We start from the raw sequence: 13,108 nt of genomic DNA, 5'->3' as shown, positions 1-13,108 counted from the left end.
GGCCTCTCGGGGGCCTCTTTCCATCCTCTGTGCTCCACTGGCTCCAGCCTCCAGGACCTCTCTCTCAGCCTCTTGGGATTTCTCTGTCTCTGCCACTTTTTTCTGTGTCCCTGCATGTTTCTGCCATTTATAAAGGACTCCAGCAAGAGGACCCCCTCCTCCAGGTCATTCCTCACTGAAGTAATCTACTCAAAGCCCCCCCACCCACCTAAAAGAATCCAACCGATCAAAGGGTCCCACACTGACAGGAATGGATTAGCTTTAAGAACATGATCAGGAAGCAGACGTGGCTCAACCGATACAGCGTCCATCTACCATATGGAGGGGCCAGGGTTCGATCCCCAGGGCCTCCTGATCTGTGTGGTGAGCTGGCCCATGCGCAGTGCTGCCACGGCAAGGAGTGCTGTGCCACGCAGGGGCACCCCCGCGTACGGGTATCCCACATGCAAGAAATGTGCCCTGCAAGGAGAGCCGCCCCGCATGAAGAAATAGCACAGCCCACCCAGGAATGGAGCCGCACACACACGGAGAGCTGACGCAGCAAGATGATGTAACAAAAAAGAGATCCAGTTTCCCAGTGCCGCTGGATAATGCAAGCAGATGCAGAAGAACACACTGTGAATGGACACAGACAACAGACATGGGAGGAGGGGGAGAGAAAGAAATAAAATAAATCTTTTAAAAAAAAGAACATGATTTTTTCTGGAATCCACAAAAAGCTTCTAGCTATCACATCTTCCTTCAATGGAAAAGAGGGAGAGGATTGTCATGTAAGAACTGTGATCATAAACAATGAGATACTCCACAATGTACACATTGAAAAATAATCTTCAAGTTTAGAGACTCATATATATCCAGCCTAGGACATGGAGACATGTATAGCCAGGTCCTCATAATCTATTATATATGGACCTTTGAAAAGCTGTTGTTTATTTTTCACTCCTTTTTGCATAAAGAAGATATTTCCTGTTAAAAAAATACTATCAATAATAACATGGAGGTGGAAAGGCATGTTCAGGGAATGGGCAATAGTGCTGATGGACCAAAGGGAGTGATAAGATTGGTTTAATGTGTAATCTGTGTAGAGCCTCAACTAAAAGTCACTTCCCTTTTTAAAATCACTCATACCCCTACTCATGTTACATCTTATACGTAGTGATTAGGATATGTGGTTAATTTTCTTTACTGGATTATGAAGGTGAAGATGGTGTTATATTAATTTAATGGCTCCCTCAAGGCCTAATGCAATGTTTGGGATTTGTTGGATTCTCGAAAGATGTGTAAAATAGTGAAAGACAGAAAGAAGGAAAGAATATATGTGATTGTGTGTTTATAAATATATATGTATACATGTGTATACATATAGTTTACTTCTTATCCTTAAGGCATGTATATGTACTTATATAAATGTAATTGCATTAATATTTCATGCATTAAACCAGAGACTTCTGGTTCCAGATAAGATGGTGAACTGAGCATGACTGCTTGATTTCTCTCATGGAGAAACAATTCTAGAGATGCCAGAAAGGAGATACCCATAACAATCTGGAATAAACTGGTGGGAGGTGAGATATGAGTAGAGAATTTGGAGAGGTATGAGTTTGCTAAACTTTAGACAGTGGTAAGGAAAAAATAAGCAAAAGTATGATCTTCAACAAGTTTAGGGATTACTACCAAAAGAATAAATATAAAATGTATAATTTTCAAACAAGCGGACGTAAATGTCAACCAACAAAAAAGAAAGTATGGCAAAAATAAAACTTGAAAAATGTAGCAGTTTGATATGGTTCTGAATTCCAAAAATAGATGTGGGATTATGTTTGTAATCTGGTCTGTACCTGGGCATGATTAAGTTATGATTAGGGCTTTGATTGGGCTACGTCATTAGTCCCACCAAGGGGTGGGGACTCACAGATAAAAGGCATGGCAAAGGATAGGGTTGGGGGTTTTTGATGTTGGAGTTTTGATGTTGGAGTTTGATGCTGAAGCCTTAAGCTGGAGCCCCAGGAAGTTAAGCACGCAGAGGAAAGAGAAGCAGATCCCAGGAAGAGAGGAACTTTGAGCCCAGGAAGAAGCAAGTCCTGGGAAGAGCAGAACCCTGAACCCAGAGAGAAGCAAGACCCTGGAAGGGAGAAACCCAGAGCGCCTGACCCTTGCAGACATTGACAGCCATCTTGCTTCAACACGTGAAAATAGACTTTAGCGAGGGAAGTAACTTATACCTTATGGCTTGGTGTCTGTAATCTCCTACCCCAAATAAATACCTTTTATAAAAACCAACCAATTTCTGGTATTTTGCATCAGCACCCTTTTGGCTGACTAATACAAAAAAGATGGCAAGTAAAGTCTCCATACATCAGAAATTAAATAAATCTGAAAGGGTTAAACCTAAAAATCACAAGACAGATTCTCAGGATATTTTTAAAAAATGTGATCAAGCAATATGTTGTTTATAAATGAAAGACTTAAAATAAATAAAAGGCCTAAGAAAAATGGTAGAGTAATAGAAAATGTTAACTAGCAAAATATGAACCAGAGGAAAGCTGGGATAACAATTTTAATATAAAAGCTGAGTTTAAGGCAAAAGGAAATAATAAGGGATAAAGAGAGGAAATTGTATATTTATAAAAAAACAAAATTCAAGAAAATATAACAATCATGAACATATATGCCATAATAAATGAAGAAATATGCCCTTAACAATATATACTCAAAATACAGAAAGCAAACTGGAAAAATAATGGGGAGGAAATTTTAATATCAATAATTATAGTTGCTGAATCTAACAAGACACCTTTAGAAATTTTTTTTCTCTCCCCTTCCCCGCCCAGTTGTCTGCTCTCTGTGTCCATTCGCTGCATGTTCTTCCGTGTTCTGTATTCTTGTCAGTGGCACCCAGAATCCGTCTCTTTTTTTGTTGCATCATCTTGCTGCGTTAGCTCTCCGTGTGTGTGGCACCATTCCTTGGTAGGCTGTACTTTTTTCACGCTGGGCGGCTCTCCTTACGGGACGCACTCCTTGTGTGTGGGGCTCCTCTACATGGGGGACACCCCTGCATGGCACGGCACACCTTGCACGCATCAGCACTGCGCATGGGCCAGCTCATCACATGGGTCAGGAGGCCCTGGGTTTGAACCTTGGACCTCTCATGTGGTAGGCGGACACCCTATCCATTGGGCCAAATCCGCTTCCCACCTTTAGAAATTTTTGATGATGGACAAAAAATAGGCAAAATTTTTGAAGAAAAAGATTAATGTTATATCTTCTATATTTTTATATATCTGACTATACTCTTTCAAAAAAGCAAATATCCATTTTTTAAGTACTTATGGAACATTGATATTAATTGGTCATACATTTATTGCAAAGGAAGCATCAGAAAACTCCAAAGAATGAACCACACACAGTATATGTTCTCTGACAATAATGTAATAAAATAAGTAATAAAAAAAAAGGTAGATTTTAAAGATTAGGCAATTTAAAAAATTACTAAAAGACCCAAGGATTAAAAGGAAATCAGAAGGGAAAGTTTAATATTAAATTTGTTTGAATGTTATCTGTGGTAATTCTTTAAGACCTGCGTTTAAAATACATTCCTTGAGAGGATTTGTGTTTCCTTAAACCACACACCTGGAGGCCAAACAGCTCAGGATCTAATTTAAACTTTTGGTATGGGGTATTTTTGGACCACACAGGTAATATAAATTTTGGCTTCAAACCCGGTGTGGTTAGGGATTCTCAGGGGAAACATTTAAAACATTTACATTTATAACATCTAGAGCCAAGGCCTTTAGGCACATAACCTCACTATAGTGGATTTCACCCCTTATTCTCCCATTGTCTTCTTCTAAAGGTTTGTCTCCTGTTCATTCATAGGTGGTCCATTGTAAATCCAGGTTCTAGGCTACCAGGGATCATAGATACTCTCAAGGCAGTAGATAATTCTTTGGAATCACACTTTTCTTTAAAAATTGAGATATAATTCATATCCCATAAAGCCATCCTTTAAAAATGTACAATTCAGTGGTTTTGTGTATTTACAAGATTGTACAACCATTATCATGATCAAATTCCAAAATATTTTCATTAGCCCAGAAAGAAACCCCGTACCCATTAGCTGTTATTTCCCATTCCCCTCTTCCTCCAACCCCTGGAAACTACTAGTTTACTTTCTGTCTCTGTGGATTTGCCTATTCTGATTTTGGACATCTCATATAAATGAAATCATATAGTATATAGCCTTTTGTGTCTGGCTTCTTTTACTTAGCATATTTTTTCAGGTATATCCATGCTGTAACATATGTCAGTACTTCATTCCTTTTTATGACCAAATAATATTCCACTGTATGGATATACCACATTTTATTTATACATTCATTACTTTGTGGACATCTGGGTTGTTTCCATTTGGGGCTATTATGAAAAATGCTACTATGAATCTACATGTACAAATTTTTGGGGAGGACATATGTTTTCAATTCTCTTGGGTGTATACCTAGGAACAGAATTGCTGGGTCAAATGTTAACTGTATGTTTAACATTTTGAGGAACTTCCAGACTGTTGTCCAAAGCAGTGGCACCATTCCAACCTTTTTAATATCCTGCATGCATTTAAAAAATTATCTTTAACATCTTATCTCTACCACCCAAATCACCACCAACAGTCGAATAGATAACTAATTTATGGAATATTCACCCAATGGAATACAGCAAAGAACAAAGCACCCATAACTACACCAACAATATGATGAATCTTGTAAGTAGTAAGCAGTCAGAAAGAAAAGAGTACATATTTTATTATTCCAATGATATAAAATACAAAAATAGACAAAGCTATTGAAATCAGGACTTTCCTTGAGGATAATAGAAGTAGAAAGGGGGCATAAAGAAGCTTCTGGAGTCCTGGTAATCTTCTGTTTCCTGGTCTGGGTGCTGGTTTCATGAGTTTATTTAGTTTGTGAAAATTCATTGTGTTGTACAGTTACAACATGTGCATTGTTTTTATGCGTATTAAGTCAATAAAAGGATAAAGGAAAAAATTATCCAATTTCTGATTGTGTGGACCAAGACAGTTTTCCCTGAACCCTATTGCCTGATAATTCCTGTTACACAAGTTACTTTAGAAAAATAGAGAAAGGGGCAAAGCACCCAAATAATTTATATGGCCAATATAATATTGCTACCTAGTGACATAAAGATAGTACAAGAAAAAAAGGGCATATTTTACTTATAAACATAGATGCAGAAAATCCTAAATAAAATGTTAGCTACTTGAATCCAATACTCTATTAAAGAATATTTCACAATCAAATAGGGTTAATAATAGTAATGTAAATTTGGTTTAACAACTGAAATCTACCAATAAAAATAATCACATTGAGGGATATAAACAGAAAAAAAGAAATGACATGAATCTCAAATGCAGAAAAAGCAATTCTAGTTGATAGATGAAAAAAACTCTTGGAAGTTTTCTAAGACTATAAGAGTTTTTTTGACCTAATGAAGGACATCAGCCTACATCTACAGCAAACATCATATTTGACAAAAACTTTAGATATTATGTTATTTAGAAATGTGGTAACTACATGTGAAAAGAAACCAAAATAACAGTGGTGTGAACACACAAGGTGTAGTTTTCCCTCATAACAGGAAGTCCAGGCATGGGCAGTAAAGTGCTGGCACACTTTACAAAGCTTCAGTGTTCTAGGTGCCTTCCAGCTTTCTGCTCCACCATCATGCACATTCAGGTTTTTGTCCTCTTACTCCAAAGTGGCATCTCCATCTCTAGATAACCAGGTAGCAGGAAGAAGGGGGTGGATGAAGGGTGAAGAGATGTTGAACACAGACAGCAGGATTTTCTGAAAGCCCTCATAGGGTTGTCCTCTTACAGCCTATTGGCTTGGACTGTGTCACACAAGCATATTTAAGTGGCAAGGCAAACTGCATTCTGCCTTTACAAACTGACATGGGTTTACGGCAGGAAGGAAAAAATAGGGAATGCAAATTGAGAAGTCAACTAGCAGGGTTTCTTTTATATTCCCTTTAGGTTTGAGAATACTGTTGATCCCCCACTATGATTGCTGATTATGAAAGAATATTAGGTAGCTTTCAGAGTGTATAAAGTTGACCACAGATGCGGTCTTGGAGGTTATCTAGCTAGGAATCACATTACAGAATTGCTTCAGTGGAAACAACCCTGTGACCACTGAGTGGCAAGGACACTGCACCATGTACCGCCAAAGCCACCAATCTGAACATGGGGGACTAATGCCAGGATCTTGGCTACGACCATATCTCTGTCTTCCACCTCTTTCAGAACGATTCTGGCATAGTGCCTGTTTCTTTATTTCATCAATTTCCTTTCCAATGTCTGTGTTTTAGCTGATAGGAGTCTGAGAAAAGGCAAGTTTATGTCTCCTGTAATAGGAGGTGGAGAATTAAGGCGAGAAACCTCTTTGAATGCCTAGAAGGATGTTTAAAGATGCCAGGTAGCTGAAAAAATGACAAATATATGTTACAACATACAGTGGCTTGAAGCTGTATGTACCCCAGGAAAACATATTCTTAAATTTAATCCATTCCTGAGGGTGTGAACCCATTGTAAATAGGACCTGTTAATGTTTCTTTGGTTAAGGTGTGGCCCAACTAAATCAGGATGGTTCTTAATCCTAATACTGGAGTCCTTTATAAGCAGAATGAAATCCAGATATATGTAGAGAAAGCCACTGAAAGCAAGAAAATGAAGGTCAACGGAAGTCAGATGAAAAGGGAGAGGCACAGAGGTCACTATGTGCATTTGCCATGTGATAAAGAAGTCAAGGACTCTTTTAGTGAGAATATGTAGTGTTGTTGACTCTTGAGAAGATGGGAGTAAAGTTCAAATTGATCTAATGATTTAGCAACACAGCCCAACACAAAATGTTGGGGGAAGACCTGAGTAGTAGTACTGGATTGTAAACAATGCCATTAAATATACTGGTACTTAACAACAAATCACTGCAGTTATAGGGGTAGCTAGTGAGAGCTGCTTCAGTCCTCTTGTTTAAGATCCTTTTAATCTAATTCAGGTTACAAATATACCCCTTAAGAGTAAAATTTATGCCCTTTTTTATAATTATAAAAGTAATACATGTTCATTGTAGAAAATTTGAAAAATACACAAAAGCATAATGAAGAAAATAATGATCACTTGGAATCTTGGTACTTCAAGATAACTAGTATTAACACTTCGGTTTGCATCATTTCAATCTTTTTCCTGTCCATGTGTACTCATGGCTGATGTTTGTGGACACTTGCTCATTTGTAGAAATTAGAAAAGGTGACCTGTTCCCCAGGTGAGTGCAGCCCTACCCGAGGATGTGCAGCTTTGTTAGCCGAGTATAGCTAGATTTCAGATCCTACTTGCCCCGAGGGCAGGTACCCTTGTGCAGTAAACAGCTTTCATAACTGTATTCTTTTTTTTAAGATCTATTTATTTATTTATTTCTCTCCTCTTCCCCTCCCCCCCGCCCCGGTTGTCTGTTCTCTGTGTCTATTTGCTGCGTCATCTTTGTCCGCTTCTGTTGTTGTCAGCAGCATGGGAATCTGTGTTTCTTTTTGTTGCGTCATCTTGCTGTGTCAGCTCTCTGTGCGGGCGGCATCATTCTTAGGCAGGCTGCACTTTCTTTTGCGCTGGGCGGCTCTCCTTACGGGGCGCACTCCTTGAGCGTGGGGCTCCCCTACGCGGGGGACACCCCTGCGTGGCACGGCACTCCTTGAGCATTAGTACTGCACATGGGCCAGCTCCACATGGGTCAAGGAGGTCCGGGGTTTGAACTGCGGACCTCCCATGTGGTAGACGGACGCCCTAATAACCACTGGGCCAAGTCTGCTTCCCCATAACAGTATTTTGTAGTGAATACACACATGGGCTTTACTTGATATATGTTATAAAACTGAGATCATACTATTAGTTAAATCATGTTTGTATACACCATAATATATTTCAGCCAACCCCTATTGGACAATTAAGTTGTTTCCAATGTTTTGATATTATAAAATATTGCTGGGATGACAATACTTGTATATTACATCTTTTTGCACATTTACAATTTTATTTTATGATAAATTCCTAGAAATTACATTGAAAATGAAATTTACCAAGTGCTTATTATGTTTCCTACACTGTGCTCAGAAATGTGTATTTAAAGGGAACGGCTCTGACTCAATCAGACGAGCTCCCTTCTGCCATATGGGAGGCCCTTGGTTTGTGACTCCTTGTGAAGGCAGCTTGCCTGCACGCTGCAGAGCACTGCCCAGCCTGCAGACGCTGTGGAGAGCAGACTCAGCAAGGTGATGCAACAAAAAGAAGGGAGACAAGTGAGTACACAGAACAGGCTGCAGCAAATGGACACAGAGAGCAGACAGCAAGCGAGCCACAAGTGGGGAGGGGAAATAAAATAAATAAATACAGACACAGAAGAATGCACAGCAAATGGACACAGCAGACAGCACACAAAAAGCCACAAGGCAGGGAGAAAAATGTGTATATACATTAGTTTTCAGTACGATCCTGTAAGTTAAGTATTATTATTATCTACTTTTAGAGAGAAAACTAAGGCACAAAGGGGGAAGTTACTTGATACCTCTAAAAGAGTTACAGAGCTCAAAACGGGTAGAAGTGGGATTTGAACCCAAGTTTTTTGGCTCCATCTTCTCCAGATGGACTCTTAAAACCCTATAGGGGGGAAGCAGATTTGGCTCAATGGATAGAGCATGCGCCTACCACGTGGGAGGTCCAGGGTTCAAATCCAGGGCCTCCTGACCGTTGCGGTGAGCTGACTCACGTGCAGTGCCGATGCGCGCAAGGAGTGCCCTGCCATGCAGGGGTGTCCCCCGTGTGGGGGAGCCCCACGCAGAAGGAGTGAGCCCCATAAGGAGAAGGAGAGCCACCCACACGAAAAAAGTGCTGCCTGCCCAGGAGTGGCGCTGCACACACGGAGAGCTGATGCAGCAACATGATGCAACAAAGAGACACAGATTCCCAGTGCTGCTGACAAGAATACAAGTGGACACAGAAGAACACACAGTGAATGGACAGAGAGAGCAGACAATGGGGGGAGGGGGGAAAGAAATAGATAAAAAAAATAAATCTTTAAAATCAAAACAAAAGAAAACAAAACCCTATAGCGGTTCACTTTATTTATTTTTAAAGATTTATTTTATTTATCCCAACCCTCCCACCCCCACTGCCACTTGTGTTCACTGTCTGCTTTGTGTGTCCATTCACTGTGCATTCTTCTGTGTCCGCTTGTTTTCTCTTCTCGTCTTCTCTCTAGCAGGCACTGGGAACTGATGCTGGGATTTTCTGACATGGGAGAGAGGCACTCAATCACTTGAGCCACTTCAGCTTCCTGGTTTGTTGTGTCTCTCATTGTCTTTTCTCTGTGCCTCTTTTTTTAGTTGTTGTTGTGTCATTTTGTTGTGTTAGCTCTCTACATGGGCCAGCTTGCCTTCACCAGGAGGTCCCAGGAATCAAACCCAGGGCCTTCCATATGGTAGATGGGGGCCCAATCTCTTGGGCCACACCCACTTTCCAGTGATTCACTTTAAAGGAGAAGGTAGATGGTTTTGAGAAGAGTGATAACGATCAATCGATAAATCTTACAACATCAGTGGAGTAGATCCTGACCACTTGATAATTTTCACAGGAGACCAGACCATTCAAAAGCAATGGGCTTTTTTGGTTGGTAAGAATTTCTTGACAGTATGATCAATATTTTAACAGGATAACATTATTCATTACTGGGTTCTTTTAAGAGGTGCATCTTTGGGAGATAATTTAAATTTAGATTTGATTTGACTACAAATGATAATGTCTTAGTGTCCTTTTTAGTTCAGATTTCAATGAAGGAATTACTTCGATGCCTTCACCTTGGCTTCTGCTTTTGTTAAAGAGAAGTGCTAGTGTTTGTACACTTCCTCACAGAGATGCTGAGATCTCTAGGCCTGTGAGCTCTGAGAAGAGTGTGTGTATGTGTATGTAAACATTATACACATACATAATATGGATTATGCTCTGATCTCCTTTTTTCATATAATGTTTGGATTTTTTTTTTTTTTTTTAAGATTTATTTATTTATTTAATTTCCCCCCCTCCCCTGGTTGTCTGTTCTTGGTGTCTATTTGTTGCGTCTTGTTTCTTTGTCTGCTTTTGTTTCTTTGTCCGCTTCTGTTGTCGTCAGCGGCACAGGAAGTGTGGGCGGCGCCATTCCTGGGCAGGCTGCACTTTCTTTTCACGCTGGGCGACTTTCCTCACGCGCGCACTCCTTGCGCGTGGGGGCTCCCCCACGTGGGGGACACCCTTGCATGGCACGGCACTCCTTGCGCGCATCAGCACTGCGCATGGCCAGCTCCACACGGGTCGAGGAGGCCCGGGGTTTGAACCGCGGACCTCCCATATGGTAGACGGATGCCCTAACCACTGGGCCAAAGTCCGTTTCCCTGGATATTTCTGTTCAAGGTTCTCTTTCATGTTCTTGATCTGATTAGTATTTAAAATTATTAATTTGAGAAAATATAATTCAATTTAAGATATAATTGCTTTTTTAAGTGGGAACATAGGGAATAAGAAAAAAGAGAAAAGAGTCTTGTCTGTTTTACAGCATTAAAGAAATATAGTTTCAGTGCTTTGAAGCACTCACTGTACATATTAGCTGGAGAGGGTAAAAATAAAGAAATGAGATAAATCAAGGAAAAATACAATTTAGAAAAGGCTGACAGTATGCTACTAATATATGTGTTCACAACCATAGTTCTTCTAACTTTTTGCTTAATAATGATTGTAACTTCTAAAGCAGAAGGTTCAAATAAATGGCCTTTTACTGTAAGCATGCTGTTAAAAATGCATTGCTCCCAACCAGAATGCTTATATATTACAGGTCGGAGTGTGAATTGGTACAACTGTTTTGGAAAACAGTTTGATGGTATGAACTAAAGTTCATCATTTTTATAGTTTAATATTTGGCCTTTCCATGCCTAAAAGAAAGCCATACTTGCTTATGGCAGAAAACTTGGGCATAGAAAAAAGCACTAAAAAGAGAAAAACTATCATCTAGTATCCAGAGATAACCATTATTAATATTTTGCTACAGGTCCTTTCTGTTTGTTTTCTACGTATGTATTGATATTGTTGAACTTCATTTCTTATGTTCTCATTCAAGTTACATGTCTTTTCTTTCCTATCTTTCTTTTTGCCTTTTTTTTTTGTTCTTAGAAGACAATTTGTTTGGATAAGTCACCATTTCTTCTATCAAGTGGCTTTTAAATATCTCTTATACAGTTCATAAACATATTTTTACAAATAATCAGAGACCAACATTCATGTGTTAAGAAAATCCAAACAAATTCAGAGTAAGTTTTATAAAATATATTTTTGGTTCCATTTCCCCCCTTATTTCTTTCCTGGATTAATATTTTCAGTTTCAACGCTTAGTTTGTAGAACCCTATCAATAGTGTGTTAGCAGTAGTACTAGCTAAATTATAAGCACCCTTTCTAAGGCAATTAGATATAATAACAAATGAAAAGATTCAGTTATAATAGTCTTGGGTCTCTGTTCTTCTAAATTTTAGCTGTGTTGACTAAATTATTTAAATAAATATTCTAGGGCTTCCACTTAAAACTGTTGGTTGATTCTATAAATTTGGAAGGAGCTTGAAGGTACGTATTTAAAACAAAACAAAACAAAACAACAACAACAACAAAATTCTGGGAGATTTACAATCTTCTTTCACAAGTGAACAGCCTTTAGCCGACCCAGAGGGACCTGGTAATTTATACGAAATCACAACACTAGTTACTGAGTAGAACAAGATTAGGATCCTGGAGTTCAGGTTCAATTTTTTTATTTACTGCCTCACACTATACAGCTCTGGGCAACTGTGACTTTTTTTTGCAACGGGGGAGGGGTTAGGGAGCCAGGCCAGGAACTTAATTCTTTTTTCTATACTGATAGAAGTCATTCTTTTTTTTTTCTCTTTTAGGAATTATTTGTTAATTTGATATTATCATTCTGCCGTATGAAGATACACACAGAGTGAATCGGCAGGCATGAATAGTTTGACATAGAAACACAACTTACTCAAGTTACTTAAAACTTGCATTCTTTTACAAAATAAGTTTAACTGTAAAATAACATTTGAAAGACTTTTTTTTTTTTTAAATTTAGAGGTCATTCTTTGTGATTCCAATTGTTTTCCTTTCTTTCTACAACAAAATATTTTCCTTCCATTTTTTTCTCTTTTTTCTTTTCCTGGCCCAAACTAACCCACACCATTTCTGTTCTTGATCCTGCCTTCGTCCTCATCCGCAGGGTAGGTATTCCATTAATCACCCCCTCTCTTACTTACATCTAAAACTTCCATATCTTTAGGTTTTTATATTCATATTTCCATTCAGTTTTTTGAAAATTTATTGGGCTCCTATTATGTGCTGAGCCCTATGTTTGGCACTGTAGACAGTGATAAACAAGACAGATGCAGTCTCTGCTTACATTGATTTTAGTTTAGTGGGGACTAGTTTAGAAGCAAATAGTCAGGTTCAAATTGTGCTGTTTGCTCCACAAAGATTTATTTCCTGAGTCAAAATTTCCCTTTTAGTGAGATCCTCCAGTGATTTGTATGCAAACTGAGGCTTGAGAGTACTGCTAAGGTTCCTTTAGGATTGACTACATTTTGAAAGGCTGCGGAGGGGTTAGCATTTAACGCCAAATTTGGAAGCTGATGGTGACTGTACATGCAAACAGGTGTTTCAAAAACACGGGTCTCCTCTCTCCGTCTCAGCTGCTCCACTTTCTTGCTGAGTTCAGCTGTGAACTCTCAGGCATATGGCTCATCTTTGCCTGGGCCTCAGCTCTTTGAGTCTCTCGGGGCTTTTCTCCTTGAGCTCAGCTGTGAGCGAAACTGGAGGCCTTTCTCTCACATTGCAGGGTGAAATATGGCTGCTTTCTTGATTTTTACCCTCAAAACTGCTTCTTTTGATATCTCGTCCATCTTTGTATATGTCCTTCCAGTTCCTCAGGCCAAAAACTTCAGAGTCATCCATGTCTCCTCTCTCTTTCATACCCCACA

At 39.2% G+C, this 13,108-nt stretch overlaps 1 protein-coding gene across 2 annotated transcripts in view; it reads right to left on the bottom strand.

The window, feature by feature from the left end:
* The window catches only part of SH3D19 (SH3 domain containing 19), a 313,873-nt gene that overhangs the window by 297,730 nt on the left and 3,035 nt on the right, over positions 1-13,108 (bottom strand). The window lies entirely within an intron of this gene.

The sequence above is a fragment of the Dasypus novemcinctus genome, chromosome 1 (assembly GCF_030445035.2).
Source record: "Dasypus novemcinctus isolate mDasNov1 chromosome 1, mDasNov1.1.hap2, whole genome shotgun sequence".
NCBI lineage: Eukaryota > Metazoa > Chordata > Mammalia > Cingulata > Dasypodidae > Dasypus > Dasypus novemcinctus.
The sequence above is the reverse complement of the archived record's forward strand: the minus strand, read 5'-3'. Positions and strand labels throughout refer to the sequence as shown.